General features: G+C 50.3%; 1 pseudogene; it reads left to right on the forward strand.

The window, feature by feature from the left end:
- The first annotated feature begins 10294 nt into the window (after nucleotides 1–10294).
- Nucleotides 10295–11915, forward strand: LOC144146495 (uncharacterized; annotated as a pseudogene).
- The last annotated feature ends 8831 nt before the right edge of the window (nucleotides 11916–20746 follow it).

Here is a 20746-nt window from a genome sequence, read left to right on the forward strand (position 1 = left end):
CGACAATGCCGAATGAAACTAGCTGCAGATCATTTGAACGGCTGAACGGCTGAAACTGTCCCCCTTCCGCCGTGCTGCGACGTTCAGCCGTAACGAATTTTCGCCCTAATGAGACTGTCCGCCCCGGTGCGACGTACAGCCGAAACGCACTTTTCGCCGTGTAATAGTGAGACTCTCTACCGTGTTTGCAATGGTCAGATGTAATGCACTTTCGCCGTAAGGCGACTGTCCGCCGCAGTGGGACGATGCCCCTTGGTCGAGGCAGCTGTTAAGACATTGTCGTGCTTGGTGGGTGCTTAGGGAGGTATTGTGGCTGTGTGTTCCCCAGCTATGAGCGTACCGCATGCAGCTCGTCTAAAGAGAGGAAATCGCCGCAGCCTGCTGATCGGAGTCCTTGGCGGATCCTGACGCAGGGCGTTCACCTTGCCTGTTAGGGTGCCCTGCAGCGCACTCAAATCAAGCTCACGTAAGCGCTCATTCACACGGCCGTTTTTCACCCCGGTACGTCACCGTCACGCCACCGTCTTCTGTCATGGGCGACGGTTTCTCGGGCGATTTCTCGCCGAAAACGGTGCGACGGTGACGAGAAGCCGAGCTCTACGTTTCCTTCCGTCAACGCGACGGGACCACGCCCGCCGTAAACAAGCCAATCAGAAAACGAACTTTGCGGCTAAATTTAGCGAAAAGTGAGAACACGTAACAATCTAAGCCATTTTCTTTACTTTTCCGGTAAGCACGCTCAATTCCAGGCTAATTCTAGGCTCAATTCCAGGCAGACGACCCTGTACTCTGACGGAGAGCTCCAGTACGAACGCTGCTCCGTTTACGTCTCCGTCGCGGTTTCTTTACGTGACGGGGAGCTGACGGAGAAGGTGACGGCTGTGGTGAATGAAGGCTAATCCGCCGAGGTGGTTCTCAAGGTCGCCCGGTTGAAGAGCGAGCGTTTCCTCCTCGCGCGAGAGCCGAGACGAGGCAGCCGAAATGACCCCGCCGGCCGGGGCAACGTCTTCTGTGGGCTTGCGTTGTTCTTCACACGCATATGTGAACGGAATTTGGCCGCACACCAGGAGTCTTAGCTAATGCGTGGGCCAAGCAATGCATTTAGAGTGGGTTAGTTTGCGGCATGGCCATCACCGAAGGAAGTGCTGTTTTCTTGTAAATTTTAGGGAGCAGACATCGCAGGTACTTTTGTCGGCCATCATGTCGCGGGAGCTCCGTCACAGGGAACTTTCGCTGCTTTAAAAAGTTAATTTGGGGACTGCGCGGCTGCATTGGGACGGAGCTGTCGTGAGGCGTGTGCGCTCCTCTTGGCCCCCTGGCGGCCAACCTGCTCGCTCTGTTGCAGGGCAATGCAGATCGATGCGAAGATTTTGCCGACTTGGCTCGTCTAGGGCGGAACCGGGCGCAGCGCTTAGAAAGTACAGGCTTCTCGGTATAGCTGTGGTATAGAGCGTTTTGTTCTAGAACGATTTGGCTAAAACACTTCTATTATGGAAAACGACCCAAAAGGAGAGCAATGACAGTGTTTTATGTACTCTTGCTGCCCCATCGGAGATACTGGATTTCCCGCGTATTTTAGGCCATTGAAAAGTCCGCAAAATCTGCTGAACAGTGAATGTTGCTCCAAAAGGATCTGATTACTTTAAATGAACGCTGCGCACTTCATGTAATCTTGCACTGGCGCAGCTCATGGCGTTTTGTTTAATCCCTGGTGGTTGAGCGTGATGTACCTCTATTTTGCGGTACGCAGAGCGCTGCTGAGTGATATGTTCCGAAGACATTTGTGAAGTAGCAGACCCTGTGGTGTTATAGGGGGTTTAGCTGAATATTGCCATAGGGGTTTTTAGCCAGAGCCCCAGGTATACCTACGTGTCTTCCCGTGGCCACGATTCCACCGTTACTTCGGTGGAGCCTAAATACAAATTCTGCTGTATTTGCCCAACGATTGAGGCAATGTCTACATTCCAACGTCACCGCCCATCGCACCGTTTCGCTATATGTTTGTTTCGACACTACATGAAGTAAAGTGTCACAAACGAGGGTTGAATAAGTCAACACAGCACTCTGCTGACGGTAGAGGTGTTCGTTTAACAATGTTTTTTGTTGAATGCTGCAGCTGGGTGTAAAGGATGGCGAAGACATGGTGCGCCTCCTCGATGCGTCCAACATGCTCCTCATAGAATCGGCGATGGACGAGGGCCAGGCACAGCTTCTGCGTGTCATGGAGCCGAACAACTGCCTGGGAATCGCCGAGCTTGCCGTCACGTGATTCGGGCACTGCGAGAGCTTCCGCAACGCTGCGCTTTCCTACGTACGAGAACACTTCCATGAGGTGAGTTGAGCCTTAAGTATTGGGCACACCACTGATGCAGGAATACTCAATACATTGCTGGGCATACCCAGAATGCGGAACATGAAATAGTTTCAGTTAAAGTTAGTAGCCCCGAACGAGATTCATGACGCGCCGGGTGCACGAAAGAAATCAAGTTTATTCCGCGTTGGTTATTTATACCGATAGCGTGATTGGAGCAGGCGCTCTTCTACTGAACTTGCGTATCAATAACCAGCACAAGAGCTTGCCACGCATGCAGCCTACACTGGATAGGATACCAGCACTTCCCTCAAAAGGAATTATAAATTTCAGCTTCCATAAATTATTCAAACAAGGCTCAGAAATAATTGGACAACGGGTTGGCCTTTTTCCTAAACGTGGAGCGCAATCCACTCAAGATAACGTTTTACGTACACAGCTATCACGGCGGACTGCTGCCTCCCCCGCCAAAAGTATCCTCCAGCTCACCCCTCGCGTTCTGTAACTGAAGACGCTGGTGGCGGCTCCTTCAGACTCCCTTCCGTATCTAAAACAACTTCATCGCATATACCATTATCAATACCAATCCCCCTATATATGCCCCTCTGCGGGGATGACGATAGCACCTTCCACACTATGTGGGCGTGTCCCGCGTACACCTAACCCCTAACACCCTCTATTGTTAAATGGGAGACTGCTTTAGGCGACTCTCAACACCGGTCCAGAAAGCCCTGATAGAGCGTGCTGCCGAAGTCAGTTCTGGGCTGCGCCCAATGGCCACCACCCGACACTAGATTGCATATTGCCAACATCGATTATTCCTCTACATCCTCTGTGAACGGCCTACTTCCGTTTACGATGCAGTTAGCATAAACTAAAGTCGTTAAGAATTTTGCATCTCATGGCCAGCATTAATTCATCATGGCCAGCATTAATGCTGGCATCATGGTGCATCATGCACCATGGTGCCATAATGCTGGCATCATGGCCAGCATTAATGACAAGCGAGAGGCATGCGGCACAGTGTCTACCGCATACTATCAAAGTAGAAAAAAAAGGGGGGGGGGTGAGCAATATAATTAGGGCTGCTGCGGGTGAAAAACTATACATCATTCCAAAGTAATAAAAAACAAGAATCCGCTAATAGAATATCCGGGGACATCCGATGCTGTGAAGGTGGTTGGACATGCACGGGTCATGTGGTCTTTGTAACAGTGAACCTATTCTGAGCTCTAAGTTGGCAGCAACGTGTGAGTGTTGGGACTACCACGACACGGAAAATTCCTACGAAAGCGTTGGCCAGTACACCATCTCTGGGTTTGTGCTTCCTTGTGCATATCTAACCGAGGGTAAATTTTAAGACTCGCACGGAACGAAAAAAAACCCCAAGTGTGTGCATTGGTCCGCCACGGATATGGGTACTCTGTAGTGGTGTAACACTTTTCGGGTACTGGAACAGGAATGACACCAAACATCCCGGGGGTAAGCGTTTATCAGCACAGCCCTCCGGGTATGTGCTGTCGCCGTTATTAGGCCCGTCGAAAGATGCCCCTAACTTGAGCCCAACATGTCAAAATTATCACACGCCAAGTTTGATGTATTGCTTGGTGTCATTAGACCTCAGGGCTTTCCGTTAGACATTACGTAAGGTCGCGGCATATCCACTTTTCGTTTTCGGCGTGATGACGAAGAGGGGACACGGGTCGGAGTGAGCATTTGCCAATGCAGCCCGTCAAGCGTGGTGTGTCCTGCAGCTTGATGACGGTAGTTTTCACACCTACAACAGCGAAACGAAATATCCCGAGTACGAGCTGAAAACTAACACTGTAAACGCCCGTCTTCCGCACTTTTTTGATAAAGCCGAATTATCATTTTACTCTCCCAGCCGCTTTATTCCAATGGCTGAAGTGTTGCAGCGCTGAACATGAGAACACTGTTCTTACAGTGCGGGTCGAGATGGATGTTTTTGAGATGTAGCCAAAAACGTATAGTACCCATAAAACCCATTAATTGACGGAGAAAAAACGCGTGGGAATCCCTGGAAGACTCTTAGAGGCGTTAGGAAAGGCAATGGGAAAAGTTTGTTCTGAGAGATAAGGAAGGGAACAAAAGATAATTAAGCAGTTCTCGTGTTGTGCCCAGTATTCCCGTGCGAAACGTAATGACGTGATTTCTGTGATATAGAGGGTCGATTCGATGCCACCCCCCTTAACCACCATCACCAATGCGTATTTGCTGCTCCTATCCGGGGAAGCGTCCTCACACAGCGTTTCCCTTAAAAGAGCCCTGAAAGGCGTTTTGAGCACCATAAATGAACTAGCGCAATTGTTAAATTGGGTCGTCAACGTCATCTTGCGCGCAGCGCAAAGCTCCCACTTTTGTTGCACAGTTTGACGCCCTTTTCTCACCCTTCCCTGTGTGTTTTTGGGCGCCGCCATCTTCACATATCTACGTCATCGATTTCCAGGTTTGCGTCATGAAGTAGACATCCTGCTATTGGGCGGCTTTTTCACGCACTTCCGGCAAAGAGATGAGTCGTCTGCTCAGCGTCGGCTCGCCGGCTGATCTTCCAGCGGAGTGCCAGAGTGCTTGGACATTTTACGACTATCCAAACAAGTGTAAACAAACGCTTAACCGTTTGTATTGAATGCAACAGGGCTATAACACGACATGAATATTCTCTTACCTGAGTACGTTCCATAAAGAAAGCATTGAAGCCCCATGGCACTTCTTTCGTGCAATCACAGAGAATGCCCTGAGCCGAATGCCTGGGTTTGACGTGTACATTTTATTCAACTTCAAAACAATCCAGAGATGCGTTTCGAATGAAGACAACGTCAAAAAATCCCCGCACCTCCCCGAGGGGTATTGTGAGGATGCAGAAATCCATTGGGTGCACCGATGAGTGTGATGCGATTAATGGCGGAGAGAGAGGCGAGAGAGTGAGCGTAATCATTTATTTTTTTCTTTTCCCACACCCGTCATTTCCGCTTCGTCATAGAGAAGCGTCTTCGAGACCGCGTTGAGCGCAACCGCCAACTGCAGAGGATCGTTCACGTCAAAGTCGTCGGGAATCGTTTCGAACTCACCGTCAGCATCATCGACGTCGTCTTCCTGCGGTTCCTCTCGTTGGCCGCCGTCATCGAAGTGATCGAGCCGACTCCAATCGACCCGAACGTTGATGGCGCGATACAGCGGGATGTGTTCCATGTGCTTGAGCCAAGCCAGGATGTTGCCGCGCTTCACCAACCCGCGCTTGCCGGACTCATCAGCCTCCGCCTCAAACAGGTTTTCTTCATCGCGCACTGGTATTTCCTTTATTTAAACGTTCGCATTTCTTGAGTATTGTTCACAGTCAACAAGTCGTGACTCAGTGGCCTTTAGTTGAGTTTCTTGTTTATCGCAGCGCTCCTTTAGGGTGATATTTTCTTCACACAACTGCTTATTTTGCTCTAATACTGATTTCAGGTCGACCCTCATTTCATCATACTTATCACTAATGAATTTCAGGCTAGCTTTTATTTCCCGTAGGTCTTTGCGAAAATCCCGGTCTATCGATTCTCGAAAGACCTTCAGATCCGCTTTAATTTCACTCTTGAGTTCGTCAAGGGCAGTCGTCAGTTCCTTGCTTACTTTGGTCATAGTGACACGAAAAAAAAAAGATGCGGAAGGAACCCTAGACGTAACGGCAGCAGTGGCGTGGCAGGCGACAACACATTTATGTCAATGGCAAGTATGCATGGGACTGACCTGTGGCAAAGAAATACTGGTGAGCTTGTGCAACCCGTCAAAGCCGCACACGCCACTGCCGACGAGTGAAGGATGCTTGTCGATGCCTCAGCTTACGTAGCCGCTCCGTTGATGACGTCAGGCAAGCCCAGCTGACCACGGGATGGCCGCTATCTTCCACGGGATCGGCGTCCGATGCTCCACGTGTAGAGCACCTACCGGTGATCAGGCTGTCAAGCAGCGGGCAGTCCTGGCTCGATGAAAACTTTCGGTTGGCAGGCCTGTGGCAAAGAAATACTGGTGAGCTTGTGCAACCCGTCAAAGCCGCACACGCCACTGCCGCCGAGTGAAGGATGCTTGTCGATGCCTCAGCTTATGTAGCCGCTCCGTTGATGACGTCAGGCAAGCCCAGCTGACCACGGGATGGCCGCTATCTTCCACGGGATCGGCGTCCGATGCTCCACGTGTAGAGCACCCACCGGTGATCAGGCTGTCAAGCAGCGGGCAGTCCTGGCTCGATGAAAACTTTCGGTTGGCAGGCCTGTGGCAAAGAAATACTGGTGAGCTTGTGCAACCCGTCAAAGCCGCACACGCCACTGCCGCCGAGTTCCTTGTTGCGTTGCGTTGCGTTCCTTGCGTTGTTGCGTTCCTTGTCCATAATTCTCGGGATGGGTGCTGTCTGAATGAGGTTCGACAGTTCTGGTGGCAGTATAGCCAGTTCTCCGGTAGGGGTTCGCAAGGGGTTGTAGCCCGCAGCGCGGAGAATGTCTTGGCCTTGCGGGGATTTTCGCAGTCGATCCAGTTGGTTATGTCTGTGAACTGCCAATACTTCTTGGAGTGTATTAATGGTGCCTTTGTCGAGTAGCAGCTTGGTACTGGCGCACAAAGGTACGCCGAGGGCGATCGTCGTGGCCTTCCGCAAAAGCGTGTTAAGTTTGTTCTCTTGAGTCCTATTGATATTGACGTATGGTATTTGATATCTGCTTTTGGACGGGATGAGAGCATCTCTCAGACGAAGGAGGTCGTCTTCTAGGGTTCCTCTGTTTTTGTTAGAGATTCTCCGAAACATGTGCAGAATCTGTTCTTCCTGTCTGATAATGTTATTCACCGCCATGTGTCCCCCTCCGTCACTCTGTAGTGGCAGTCCTAGTACCTTGATGTGCTTTTCCGGGACGACGGTGTGCCCGTTCAATAACAAGCGAAGTTCTGGAGGTTTCCATCGATGAGTATGGACTACCAGAAGCTCTGTTTTTTGCACGGAGCAGTTTAGTCCTATCCTTACAGCGGCAGCTTCTGTGGCGTCGAGAGCTTGTTGTAGCAGGTCTTGTATGTGCCCAGGACTACCTGTGTTGACCCATACGGTAACGTCGTCTGCATACAGGGTGTGATGGATGTCTGGTACCGATTCCAAGGCCCTGTGAACCTTCAGCATAGCCAGGTTAAATAAAGTCGGAGATAGTACAGAACCTTGTGGGATTCCTCGCTGCGGGTGTGGAAATTCTTCTGATGTGTGCTCGCCAATTCCAATCGTGAGTACCCTGTCTCGTAAAAAGTCTCTGACATAATTATAGAGACGTGCCCCACAGTCAGTCTTAGCGAGCTCCTCTAACATTGAATCATGATCCACATTGTCAAAAGCTTTCTTTAGATTTATTGCTAGTATTGCTTTGAGTTGCGAATTGCTGGGTTCCTTAGTGATATCTTCGTAGATCTGAAGTAGTGCATCCTGTGTGGAAACGTTTGCTCGGTACCCCACCATGTTGTATGGCAGAGCTCCTTTCTTTTCAAGGTCATCTTGAAGATGGTATAAGGCCATACGTTCCATGATTTTGCCGGCGTTTGAGGTTAATGTAATCGGTCGTAGGTTGGCAAGTCGGATTGGCTTCCCCGGCTTGGGTATAAAAATCATGTTCCCAATCTTCCATTGCTTCGCCAGGGGTTGTTGTCCCAGCCACATACTGTTAATTTCTCTCAGAAGTGCCGACAAGTCTTCTTCCGCTAGGTTCCTTAGATGCACCGAGGTTATAGCATCTGGACCCGGTGCCTTGTTTCCTTTGCAGTGGCTGAGAGCGCGTTTCAGTTCTGTCATGTCGAATTTTTCATCGATGTCTTTATTTGGGGCGCCCGTACACTCAGCGTATTGTGGTTGTCTAGGTGCTGGGATGTATGTGTCTTTGATGGATTCGATGAGCTTGTCCGGATCGTTTTCGTGTTCTTTCATGAGTGCCTGTAGCTTGTGCTGCGTCATGGTTTTCGTCGCGTCCGGGTTGATGAGCGCTCTGAGTATCCTCCACGTTTTCCCAGTGCTAAGCGTGCCTTGTAGCTGTTCACACGTTTCCATCCACTGCTTATGACGTAGTTGCGCTGAATAGGTTTGTATGTGCTTGTTCAGCTGATTTATCCGCTTCCTAAGTTTACGGTTGGTCTTATTCTTTTTCCAGCGTTTGACCAGCGCCGTTCTTACTTCCCAGCAATGCGAAATGTGTTTATCCGCTGCTGGTTGGTTGGTCCTCCGTTTGAGATTATGCTTTAGTGTGGTTATTCTTCGCTTGCTTGATTTCTTCAGTCCAGGCGTCTATAGTAGGTGGGTCGCAGCCTTGTCTGTCTAGTCTGTATTTGTGCCAATCTGTGATGTGCTGTTTCTTCCACTTTAGATGCTTCGGCGTAGCATGAATGATCACTTGTATGATAGCATGGTCGCTGCCAAAGTATTCTTGAGTGTGTGACCATTGGATGATAAGCTGTCTTGTAGAGACAGTGAGGTCCGGGTTGGAGTTTCTCTCGACAGAATTTCCCAATCTCGTATATTCACTGAAGTCGTTATGTACCGTGTATTCGGCTTCGTGTAGCATACGAAGTAATCTGCTGCCCTTGGTAGTGTTTCTGTGGTATCCCCAAGCTGTGTGCGGAGCGTTGAAGTCGCCTGCCAAGAGCTGTTCATATCCTGCACGTGAGTCGTTGGGTTTGAGGAGTTCTTTTATTTCCTGTAGCTTGTCTTTTGGCGGACTATAACCATTGGTAACGTGAAGAGAGCCTTGCTGTGTAGACACAGATATTGTGAGGCTTGCATCCGTGTCATGTTCAATGTTGGCAGGTATACGTTTGCTGACCAGAGCGATGGGAAGGCTACCGATTGGGGGAGAGTGGCCGGAGTAGAAGAGGGCTTGGTTGGCCGGTCCAGGCTGATGCGTTTGGCATTGACACACACACTTCCACACACAGCTTCGGTCGCTGGCTTAGCTTGGCTGCAAGCTTCGTTCGGGCAGTCGGCGATGTTACGACGATACAGATCCGCGTGAGGGCGGCGTGCTAACGACTCGACGTATTTAAAAACACAGGGGCAAAGAACTCGGTTCATCGGAAGCAAATTACTGTCCACAGAAGAGCACAACCGTAGGTGGTTGTCGCGCTACTTGCTGCCATGTTGGAAACGCAAGCGGCCTCACGTACGCACGCTGTTTTGATGAAATAGCCTCCGCTATTCTTCCGTCTGCTAAACGCAGAAGCGCCTGAACGTACGGCGCATGCGCAGTGCGAAAAAATAGCGCTCGCCAACTGTTTGCGCACGGCTGCGTACGTTATTCTAATACTCTCTATTACTACCGTTCACAAGATATATGGGTGCCGAATTGTCAGAACACGCGTGCACGCTGCTCGAGTGCGGCGCTGGTGTGCTCTGCGCCTTCCCATTGATCGCCACTGATAAAGCGATCTGAACCGGCGCGTTTTGTGCACGGGTTCTGTATCGGTTTAAAATGTCTTTTTCACATGCCGCCGGTAGGAATTACCACCGCCGTAAAATAAGACCCGGCACCAGCGGGGCCACATCTGAGACGACGCTTTTTGGATAAACAGTGCGCGGTGCATCAAAGGGAATGAGCGCACGATCCTCCCCGTGCGGCTGCGAGTTCGCCGCCGAAAAAAGTCACGTGCCGCCGATAGCAACCGCAGCATTGTACACCGCGAAAGGGCAAGGCCAGGCCGCACACATTTGGCCAGGTCTTTCGTTCGCTTTTCCAGCCTTGAGCGGAGTGCGAGATCCATGGTGCCAACAAAAGGTGTCTTCGATTTGGCTGCGCTAGTTGCACCACTTCAAGGGGTGCAGCACTCTCGTCCTCGTTTTACCGGTGCCGCGCGCGCCCTCTGCACTTCCTTCCTCGTTTTGCCACGGTGCAGGTACAGTGAAGGCCCACCTCGGCACTACTTCTCGGTCGCCGTGCACTCGCCGAAAAGGAGGTGCCGGAATAGTGCAGCATGGCTTACGTGCCGCCCAACACGGAGCAGACGACGCTGCGTGTCGTTATTGACGGCGTGGAGGAGAACGTGTACCTTCTTCACAACCCGCACGGGTCATCCATGCAGGACGACAGCGGCTGCTACCTGTACGAGACGTCCGGTAAGTGTTATTGCATGCCGCCGATAAACACGTGTAGCGTTCAAGAGCGGTTTTATTTTGGTCGTAGCTATGCCGGCCTCGTCGCGTTGCTTTGGGTCGCAGTTTGGGATTTCTCAAAGGCTGTGCCGACTTTATACATGCTCGTGTGTATTTTTGCAGCCGGGCAGCACGTAAGGTCGTGGTTCACGGCAGCGGGCGATGAGAATTTGCCCCCTCCGGCGCAACCGCCGACTTTCGCCTGCAGTGACGGCGATGATGGTGCGGCCGCACTGGCTGAAGATGAAGCGGAACTGTGGAGTGCCCGGAGGACGACGTTCTTCGCCAGTACACCACGCTCAAGGACTTGGTGGAAAGAGCAGAACACTCCGGTATGTGATCCTTTGTCTGCAGAATTACATGCAAGACGCCATAATTTCTCCCCGCGCTGTGTGAACGCAGTAGCTGCAAATGAACTGTACAGGGGCGCTGGCATTGTCGCTCGAATTTCTAGGTACAAGCAATTTAAAATTATGCGCAGAATGCTAAAGTTCACACATCTTTTCCTCCTGCTAGGAGTGCTTCAAATATGTCACAGCCGAAATACAAATGTTCTGACAGAAAGGCACCTAATAGCAGCGCATTTTTACTAAGAAAGTTATAAATAAAACGCTGTGCACCCCTAGCATGCGACTCGTATCAATCAAGTGTTACTTTACTTTACCCATACATTACTTCAGCTGTGGTTTTCTATTGTGTTTGGGACAAGAAAACAGCTCTGGATTAAAATAACCGAGCTCATTAACAAAGTGTTCCTACGCTATATGACGGCCACCCAAGTGGAACATAAATGGAAGAGTTTGGACCGATCGTATAAGAAGGCAAATAAAAATAACACTTCCACTGGCCGTGCCCCCGCAAGTTGCGCACACGAGGAGTAAGTTGGAATTATTTATTGAACTATTCAACAGTTCTGGCATCCCTCATACCCTGAGTCACCTCGGGACCCCATGAACCTGTTTAACCATTGAAATGTTCACACAGGGAGCTTGCCGCAGTTCTAGAGAAGGAAAACAGCATAAACCCAAGGATCCTTTTGGAGCATGGAAAGATGATCCTACCAGGAGAGAACCGAGGGCAAGGGACAAATGCATAGTGTAAGCAAAGTGATGTTTGTAAGTGGTGTGACGTTTATCTACAACTTTCAACAGGGCCGGCACTGCAGCCGAAGGACCCCCAAAGATTTGCCAGTGCCAGTTGAGGGTGGAGGAGGTGGACCTCCTGAGGACTTGTCGGTGCAGAACAAGGGGGCCCTGTACCGAAGAGAGTGCGGCATAGGAGGTCGCAGCTTGGTCCCCTCTTGGAGACGCTCCAAAAGATGGGGGAGGCCAAAGCGAAGCAAGAGGAGCCCGCCAGCAGTGGGAAGAGGCGAAGGCAAAGCGCCACGAGGAGCCAATGCAAAGATTCGACCGCCTTATAGATCTCCTTGCGACAAAGAAGTGAAACGAACAATAAAGATGGCGTGTCAGGACTGCACACTTTTTAATTTCATGCAAATGTTTCTTACAGCACTGCCAACTCTGTTTTCATGGAAATGTTCTCTATGTACATGGTTTGCACATGATGTGAACACCACCCTTTCTCAGATAGTTCCCAGCCTTTCACAGTGGATGCATTTCAACAACATAGCAGTTTCCGTGATGTCGGATATGCGGTAACACAAGGCACTTTCATGTTGACTTTGCATTGGCAGGGCAGGGGTGTCCATAATTAGCACTGCTCTTTAGCAATGAAATCTCTCAAAGCCTGGGCGTAGCCTGGTTGGTTGCAGTCTAAGTCCCCTTCGGAAGCGTCGTTGCCCACATCATCATCATGGCGCAATGACGTCAGCTCCTGCAGGAAGTCTCTCTCGTCGTTGCAGAAGTTGTGCAGAACGCACGCAGCCATTACAATGTAGCAGGACTGCTCAACAGTTCTGGCGTCTACAAAGTAGAGCCTCCTAAAACGCTGTTTCAGAAGGTCGAAGGCATTCTCAATGGCCACTCTCTGCTGGCTACGTCGCCTATTGAAAGTTGCTTTTCCACGTAGGAAATGTGCACTCATTGTCCCTGAATGGGGTCATGAGCCACGGCATCAAGGGGTACGCGCTGTCCCCAAGAATGTAGCTTTCCCCACATTCGACGGCTGCGCGTTCAAAGAAGGGGCTCTCTCTGAGGACGCGGGCGTCGTGCGCCGAGCCCGGGGACCAGATGAAAACGTTGCGGAACTTGTTCCTATCGTCGCAGATGCCTTGCAAGATGATAGACGGCCACTTCTTGCGGTTGAAATGCGACTGGGCCGATTCACTTGGCGTTAGTATTTCGATATGGTACCCGTCGATGCAGCCAATGGCATTCCGAGGGCCCTTTCCACCCCTCTTGGCTAAAAACCCGGCCTTGATGCGTGTCACTTCCTCCACGGTACTTGGCCAGCTGATGACTTCAGCTGTAATTGCGTGGAGGAAGTGAATGACCCTTGTGACACAGGCATGCACCGACGACTCCTTCACGTTGAACTTGTCTCCGATCGCGTACATCGACACTTGCGAGCCGATGTACACAAGCACAATGAGGCACGTCCTCTGAGATGATATTTGTTGCCGGCCTTGCACTGCGCTCGGATAGTAGGCCGAAGCGCTGAACCTGGAGCTCGGGCAATCAAACGTCTCACTGGACAGCCTGAACAGCCTCTTGTTCTTGTTCGTTGTATCTGCTGACAACGTGCTCGTAGCCAGGCTCACGATTGGCGTCTTCGCGTACCAACGCGCACGCCACGGAAATGCACATGGTGTCGAACTCGTCGTCAGAGTCACTCCACGGATCACTGTCACTGCACTCACTGCACTCCAAGGAGTGCACTCCACTGCACTCCATTCCCGCCTCCACTGCAGTGGAGGCGGGAAGATGGTTCCAGTCAACGCTAGTTCTTGGACTGAAAGCATCATTATAAAGGTTAGTCCTACAAGAAAGAACAGCAAATTTGTTTACATGGTCTGTGCGGGATGAAATATATGTAGGCGGATGCATCAGCTGTTCTGTCAGGTGACTGATGAGGAAAAATATTTTTTTGGAAAAGGCAACGGCGATAATATTTGCGACAGGCCGACAAGTCAGGCAGGCCAAGAACAGATTTCATTGAGGTGACATTGGCATTACGGCTACAGTACGATAAAATGAAACGAGTCGCATGACTCTGGATGGCTTCAAGGAATTGGGCGAGCGTGATTTTTGTGGGGTCCCAGATAGCGCAGGCGTACTGTAATTTTGGACGAACGAGTGACTTATAAAGTGTTAATTCAACATCCGACGGCAGCAAGTAGAAGTTCCGGCGCAAATATCGAAGGATGCGGTTGGCATTGTTAGTTATGTATTCTACATGCATATTCCAAGGGAGATCTTTCGTGATATGAAGCCCGAGATATCTGTAAGAGTCAACGGAAAAGAGGGGAATATGAATCAAATGATGCGGGTTGTTATGCAGCCGAGATATTCGCATGGTTTTGCATTTAGTGATATTTAATTTCATAAGCCCTTTTTTGCACTAACTAGAAATGTTGTTAAGATCTACCAGGAGTTCATGCAAATCATTGGGGCAGTTAATTTTGTGGTATAAAATACAATCATCTGCAAAACGTTTAATGGATGAGTGAGTGACGCAGCTGGGGAGGTCGTTAACATAAACGAGTAGGAGAAGTGGCCCCAGGACCGGCCGTTGCGGCACACCGGAAGGGACAGGAGATGATGCGGATGAAACACCATTAGCGATGACGTATTGCGTGCGGTTAGAAAGGAAACTTTTTATCCAAAAAAGTACATTGTCATCTATGTTTAGCTTGCGAAGTTTAAGAAGAAGTAAATCATGCGAGACAGAGTCAAACGCCTTGGCGAAGTCGAGGAAAGCACAGTCAGTATCACAACCCTTACCGCCATCAAAAAGCCCCTGGGCTGCGCTGGTCGCAGTCGTGTAGAACAAAAATTCTCGCATTTCCACGATGTGAATCATGACGAGTGAGCGAGGCACTGGGGATCGTTCTTACCGTAAATCCCTCTACCGTAAATCCCCCTCGCCAAGCGTTGGGAGAGGCCGTAAATTCTAACTAAGTGTCTGTTCCCCTTATCATATATTATCCGTAAGCCCAGCGGCCGGGAAATCGGACCCATCAGCGTAAATGACTTTAAGGCATACCACACACGCCATGATTTTCATATCTAACTTAATACAGTTAGACGCTCGTGCACATACAACGGAATGCCTATGATCGCTGATTTTGTTCGGAAAATCATTCCTGTATTTTTAAAGGGCAGAGCATGCACACATGTTCACTAAAAACCTCGCAGGATGCCGGGATACAACCATCATGGATCCGGTAGGCGGCGGGGACACGTCGATACCATAGATGAGGATTCTACGCTGGGAGGGGCCGGTATCGCGCGCCAAGGCACCACCACCACGAGATGGCACGCACGAGCAGGCCACCGCCGAGATACCACAAACCAGCAAACGGCGCCCGGGTATCTAGGGATGTGGCGACCTGGTGCCACATCGGCGGCGGGGCAGAGAGAGAGAGAAAGAGAGAAGGCGTCATACACCATAGTTTCGGTTGGGACACGCAGCCTCGACCCGCCAGAGGCGCCCTACCCTCTCCTGTACCCTTCACGGGAAGAAGCCTGGACGCCCTGCGTCGCATATATCCCCTCAGACCGCTACCAGAGGAAGCCTTCGTGCAATGGGGCGTTCTGTGCGCACAATGCGTGGTGTCGGAATCCGCACACGAGTCCTCCAAAACGCACCGGAAACGGCTTGGCCTACAGGCAACTCTACAACAAGCGTTCGCCCCCGGGCCACAGCAGGAAGGCACCCGCCGCCTCCTGCAGGAACTGGCCAAAGCCCTGCAGGCCCCCGGTGACGCGAGAATGGTACAACAGATCCCGCCACAACCTCGGGAAAACGCCTTGGGAGGGGAAGACTTGATCGATATGGAGGACGAAATGTAGGCCACCTGGAGAATTACCAATTGCATGTGCCCCTTCTCATTCTTTTTCCGTTTTCAAGCGTTGTCCTTGTATGTATTTTTTTAATTCCTTTCTCGGGAATAAAAGCAATATCCAAAAGCCACACGACGTGTGGTCTTCGAGGGGGGGGAGTGTGGGCCACCTCGGCGCAGGGTGTGGTGCGCATGCGCGCAGGACGACCGCAGGGCACAGCGAGCATCACACACGACGAAGCCCTGATAGTTCACAGCCGGCAGAAGATACGAATCTTCTACGCAGAATGCGGGCGAAGCATAGGCAGATAGGGGCGCCTATAAGAGTGGGCCAGACAACCCGAGGGGGGGCGGTCAGTCGCGCTCAGACGGAGCGGTGGCGATTTCACCCGTGGAAATGAGTGACGAAAAGCACGTACAGACCCGGACGGCAGGACGACGCGAGGTCGCCAAGGAAAACGAGTAAGTGGCTCCTTTGCTTGACCACGACTGGTTGAATTGTCCTAGCTCCCTGGCAAGCGGGATAAGAATGGCACCTACATTACTTGTGATCACTGTTCCACTGCTCCGCCCAGCCAACTAGATGTTGTCTGCCGGCTTGTTCTTTTAGGGTTTCGTTCTGTTATTTTCACCGGCTTGGGGAAGGGCCCACTACTTCTGTGTTTTTATTCGCGGGTCTTAGAATAAACTTGTTCATTTATTACTGCCATGTCTTGCTGTTTTCTCATCACGCGAAACCAGGATCGCGCACCCAGCCAGTGAGCGGAAGCAGTTTGACCGGTTGGGTAAAATCAAGACAGACTCATCAGTTTGCAGCTGCGAAACGACACCAGCGAGTGTTGCTGCACTGGATGGGTATGTCCTGATTTTTACCCAACCGGCCGGACCGCTTCAGCTCAAAGACTAGCCAGAGTAATTATTAATAATTAACACTGACTCTGGCTAGTCAATGAGCGAAATCGGTTCGATCGGTTGGGTAAAATCAACTATGACTGCTCCCATCGCCGTCATGATGCGACATAATTAGACCGTTGCCCTGATGCACTTTCCGTCGGAGAGCAGCAAGGGTGAAGCTGTCGTACCGCTGTACTCTTGTCTTTCCTATCATCGCAGGCGGTTTCCCAGTCGACAAACGAAGCCTTTTGCGCTTTGGGGACTTCAGGGTGTCACGCAAAACCTCATTCTTGAGCCGTGCGACCGTACGCTCGCTTACGCCTGTAAGCTGGCTAACCGAACGAAATGCGGAAACGATGGAGAGTCCTGGTTGCATCAGTCTCACTTGGGCGTACAGAGGGGATTAAAAGAAATGCGAACAACGGAGCACACCGCCTCCGACGCATGCTGCACCGTCTGGCTGCAAAGTCAGTAAACTGTGCGCATGCGCACTCCTTCGAGAGCGTTTGAGAGTGTGGCCTACATTATTGGGAAATGCTTGATCGAGGGGCGACGCCGGTCGTTTATTTTGAGGAGGCTTTTCACGCTGCGTCGCCACTGAGCAGGATGATCGTTGAACGGCATTATGCTAGCTGCAATCAGCTAGCTGCAATCAGCTAGCTGCAATCAGCTGCAATCGCGAAACAACATTCGCGAGAGAAAGGATGGCTATTGAAAATAGCCATCCTTTCTCTCGCGAATGTTGTTTCTGTACATCTTTATCACGTACCGGGACACTCAGGTGTTTGAGGTAACGAGCTGGCGGACATGGTGGCGGCAAGTGCAGCTACGAGAGGAGAAGATGCCCGCGGTAAACTGTCCAAACGCATGATGAGATCTCGATTAACAAAAGAGGCTCACTGCAATGGCAGCGAAGGTGGTCGACGGAAAATACCGACACAGAACTGTACAGATGGATACCCAATGTATTGGACATTCCCTCCTTCTTCCCTCCACCAAAAAAGCTAACTCAATTGATCACTGGACATGGACGGTTCCCACATTATTTTTATAGGTTACAACTGACGGTAACATGTCGATGCTTCTGTGGACAAGACGCACCTTCCATTTCTCACTATTTACAAGATTGTACAAGAACAGTTGTGTACGTTCGACTACTCCACAATGTAATAAGAAAAGCACTGGAACCACCTCATTTACGGACAGTATTGAATGACTGTGTAGCAGTAAAAATTTTAACGGAACTCGTTGAGTTTATTTGAAAGGCACTGCCTGAAGTGTGACAGATATCCAGCAACCCGAGTCAAGATGTACTTTTCCGCGAGTGATGTGCTCAGTTTTTTTTTCCGTGTTAGTGTGACTGGCTTTTGTTCTTTGCAGTTGTGCGGGGCTGCAATATCACATGAACAGCATTTTCTAGTATGATGTGTGCAGTGTGCGGGGCTGCAGATTTGTGCTGGCTACCGTATCCTGATTCGCTGTGGGACTGGAGTTCTCTCGTGCAAGCGCAACATGCACTGAGTTTTGTCTGTCTTTTTCTTATGCAGTGTACAAAGATATAGCGTCATGCTGTTTCTCCCCGCTTTTGAAACTTTGCGAGATATGCTGTCACAAGCTAGTCATAGGTGCCACTTTTTGTTGACTGGTGTCAGCTGTATAGCGTTGTAGACCGCTTTTCGATACTGTGTGATGCCACATAACATGTGCACTGTTTACCTTTTTCTTTTCGCAGTGTGAGGGGCTGCCTTAGTGTGTATGTTTTATTTGTACTGATTCTGATTTTTTTTTTGTCATTAGTGCTTCACCAGTTCACTATTAGCTTGCTCCCTGTGATTTGGGTAAGCGTGGAAGTTTGGTTTGGTGCTAAGTATAATTTTTTTTTCTCATCTACAAAAAAATATTTTTGGGCTATCGCTCCTTTAATTTATTTTTTATTGGCTGTTAACCTGCCATAGCTTGGCTGGAGCGGGTTTCGTTCTCCGAAATTTTTTTTTTGTTTTTTTTATTATGGGGAACACGGAATTAATAAAGGAATAAAAGATGATCGTTGAACGGCATTATGCTAGCTGCAATCAGCCTGCTGCGTGCTTGGTTCCTGAATGTAGCAGATAACAGGATGCTCAGTGGCGACAGAGCATAACAAGACGCTTTAAAATAAATGACCGGCGTCGCTTCTTTATCAAGCATTTCCCCTAACAGTAGGCCACACTCTCAAACGCTCTGAAAGAACTACGCATGCGCGCAGTTTACTGACAGTGCAGCCAGACGGTGCGGCATGCGGCGGAGGCTGTGTGCTCCGTTGTTCGTATTTCTTTTAATCCCCCCTGTACGTGTTGCAGTCAACTTGCTTGGTCTGTTTTGATAGCTTTTGGTTGTGAAGCTTTTTGAAAATCATTTGCGGCAAATTAAGTGGCGGGCCATTGGACGGAAAAGTAGCTGCTGTCATAGAGTTTCATACTAATATATACTAGAGGGAAATCTGGCCCTGCAATCGCGGGCCGCTGTGGGCGGCGCCATTGCAGCTAGCGACGTTCCTCGCCTCCTTGGCTTGGTTAGCCACATGGCTTTTTTTCGTCTTGAAGCCAAAAGGGTTACATTCTTTTTTGTTCATCTTCCATGAAGCTTCTAAATAATCCCTGACGAATAAATCTTTATGGAGCTTTAATTTTATAATAACAGAACGAATTCGATTAATTTTCTGCAGTAATATTGTTGCATTTTTGCAGCCAAAGTCAACTTTTCACCCTGTTTGTGAGCCATGCCAAGGACAAGTGGAACGTGCCTTCCCGGTACATGACGGCACGCTCGCTGAAGCGCGGCTTCCCTAGACAGTGGCGCCAGATTTCCCTCTAGTGTATATTAGTATGAAACTCTATGGCTGCTGTAGACGCAAACGCCATTTCTTTCTGAAGAGAACCTTCGCGCCACCAGTGGTAATTTCCGCAACCAAACAAAACCGAAAATTCAAAAAAAGTAATGCTTACTGGCGATTATATTCTGGCGATTTATTGGCAATATCAATGCAAGGTTAAAAAAAGAAATATGTGTTTTTGAATGGCATAGGTTATGCCCATTGAATAATGTTTGTAGAGCTACTTCCAACTGCGCAGCGAAATGTTGTGGTTCGGATGCCCACTTTGCCCCCCCCTCCCGTAGCTTTCTGCCACTTGCCACAGAAAGTTGTCCCCGAATATAGCTTTTCTATGCGTTTGTGCCGGGGAACGCCCGTAATAACAAGCATGGGTGTTCTGTGTAACACCTCTAGCCGTTTCTTTTGGGGCCTGAGTGAGCCAAAGCACGAGGCTCCATAACAGTCGCGTGATGTTGGGACTGCTGGTGCTAACAAGCAGGCGACCCATTGCGTTGGGAATTCGTCATAATGAGATGAAGGACCTTCGACCATGTAGGCGCGAGTGTTTTGATTCAGGCGTGGCACCTCCGTTCTCATGGAACGGTACCCCAGAGAGAGAACTTGACGGGTAGGTGATCTGAGGATTGGTTGCTCTCCAAGCTTGAGACTGACTTTTGAAATTTTGCCCGGTCGAAATCTGCAGTTCTTACCTCGAGCAGCGCGGAGGAAGCTGAGAACCAAAAAGGGCGGTGGTGGTGTGATGTGCAAGCATCATATTTTATGAGAAGTCATCCAAACCTGAGCTTTTGCGAAAAACCCGGCTTCTGGCATCGGCGTTCATCCTATAAAAATGGCCCCTTCACGAGCCCTTCGACAGTGCGAGCTTAAACTAGGCAAGTAGCGGCTGGCAAGGGGTGGTCGTGCCCTCCAGCATGCAGCAGATGAAGGTACGGGAAGAACATGCAGCGAAATTCATCGTCGCCGTCAACTGTCTCATTTACACGGCGGCATGAACTAACAATGCAACACGTAGGAGACAGATCGAAGCCATTCGGAAGCAAAGCGCTCCTCCAGGGACAAGATTGCAGAGCTCTTCGACAATGCGAGGCGAAAAAAGGTGTCGAAGGCGTTCAGCTGGCATTATGCTTTCAGACTCGCAACCAACACAGACTTGCTACGGTGTACACGAACGCGCGCCGCTCCCTCAGTTGCTGCATGTCCGATGAACTGAATGGACGCCAACAATTCTGTCAGCGAACTGGCTCGCACACCTTCAACCAGCGCCAGCGAGCTCACTCCCAGAACCGCGAGCACCTCTGAATACAAGGCTGCGCAGAGGAGAGCTCGAGATGCAGAACGCAAACGTCGACGCCGAGCAGCGGATCCAGATGGCGTTCGACAACGCGACGCCGCTTCGAAACGTCGACGTCGAGCAGCGGATGCCAAACTTCGAGAAAGTGAAGCCGCTTCGAAACGCCTCCAGCGTCGAGCAGTGGATCCCACACTGCAAGAAAGCGAAGCCGCTTCGGCAAGCCAACGTCGCCAAGCGGATCCGGATGCTGCTCG

The sequence above is a fragment of the Haemaphysalis longicornis genome, unplaced genomic scaffold (assembly GCF_048455015.1).
Source record: "Haemaphysalis longicornis isolate Haplotype H1 unplaced genomic scaffold, Haemaphysalis longicornis Haplotype H1 scaffold_1, whole genome shotgun sequence".
Classification (NCBI taxonomy): Eukaryota; Metazoa; Arthropoda; class Arachnida; order Ixodida; family Ixodidae; genus Haemaphysalis; species Haemaphysalis longicornis.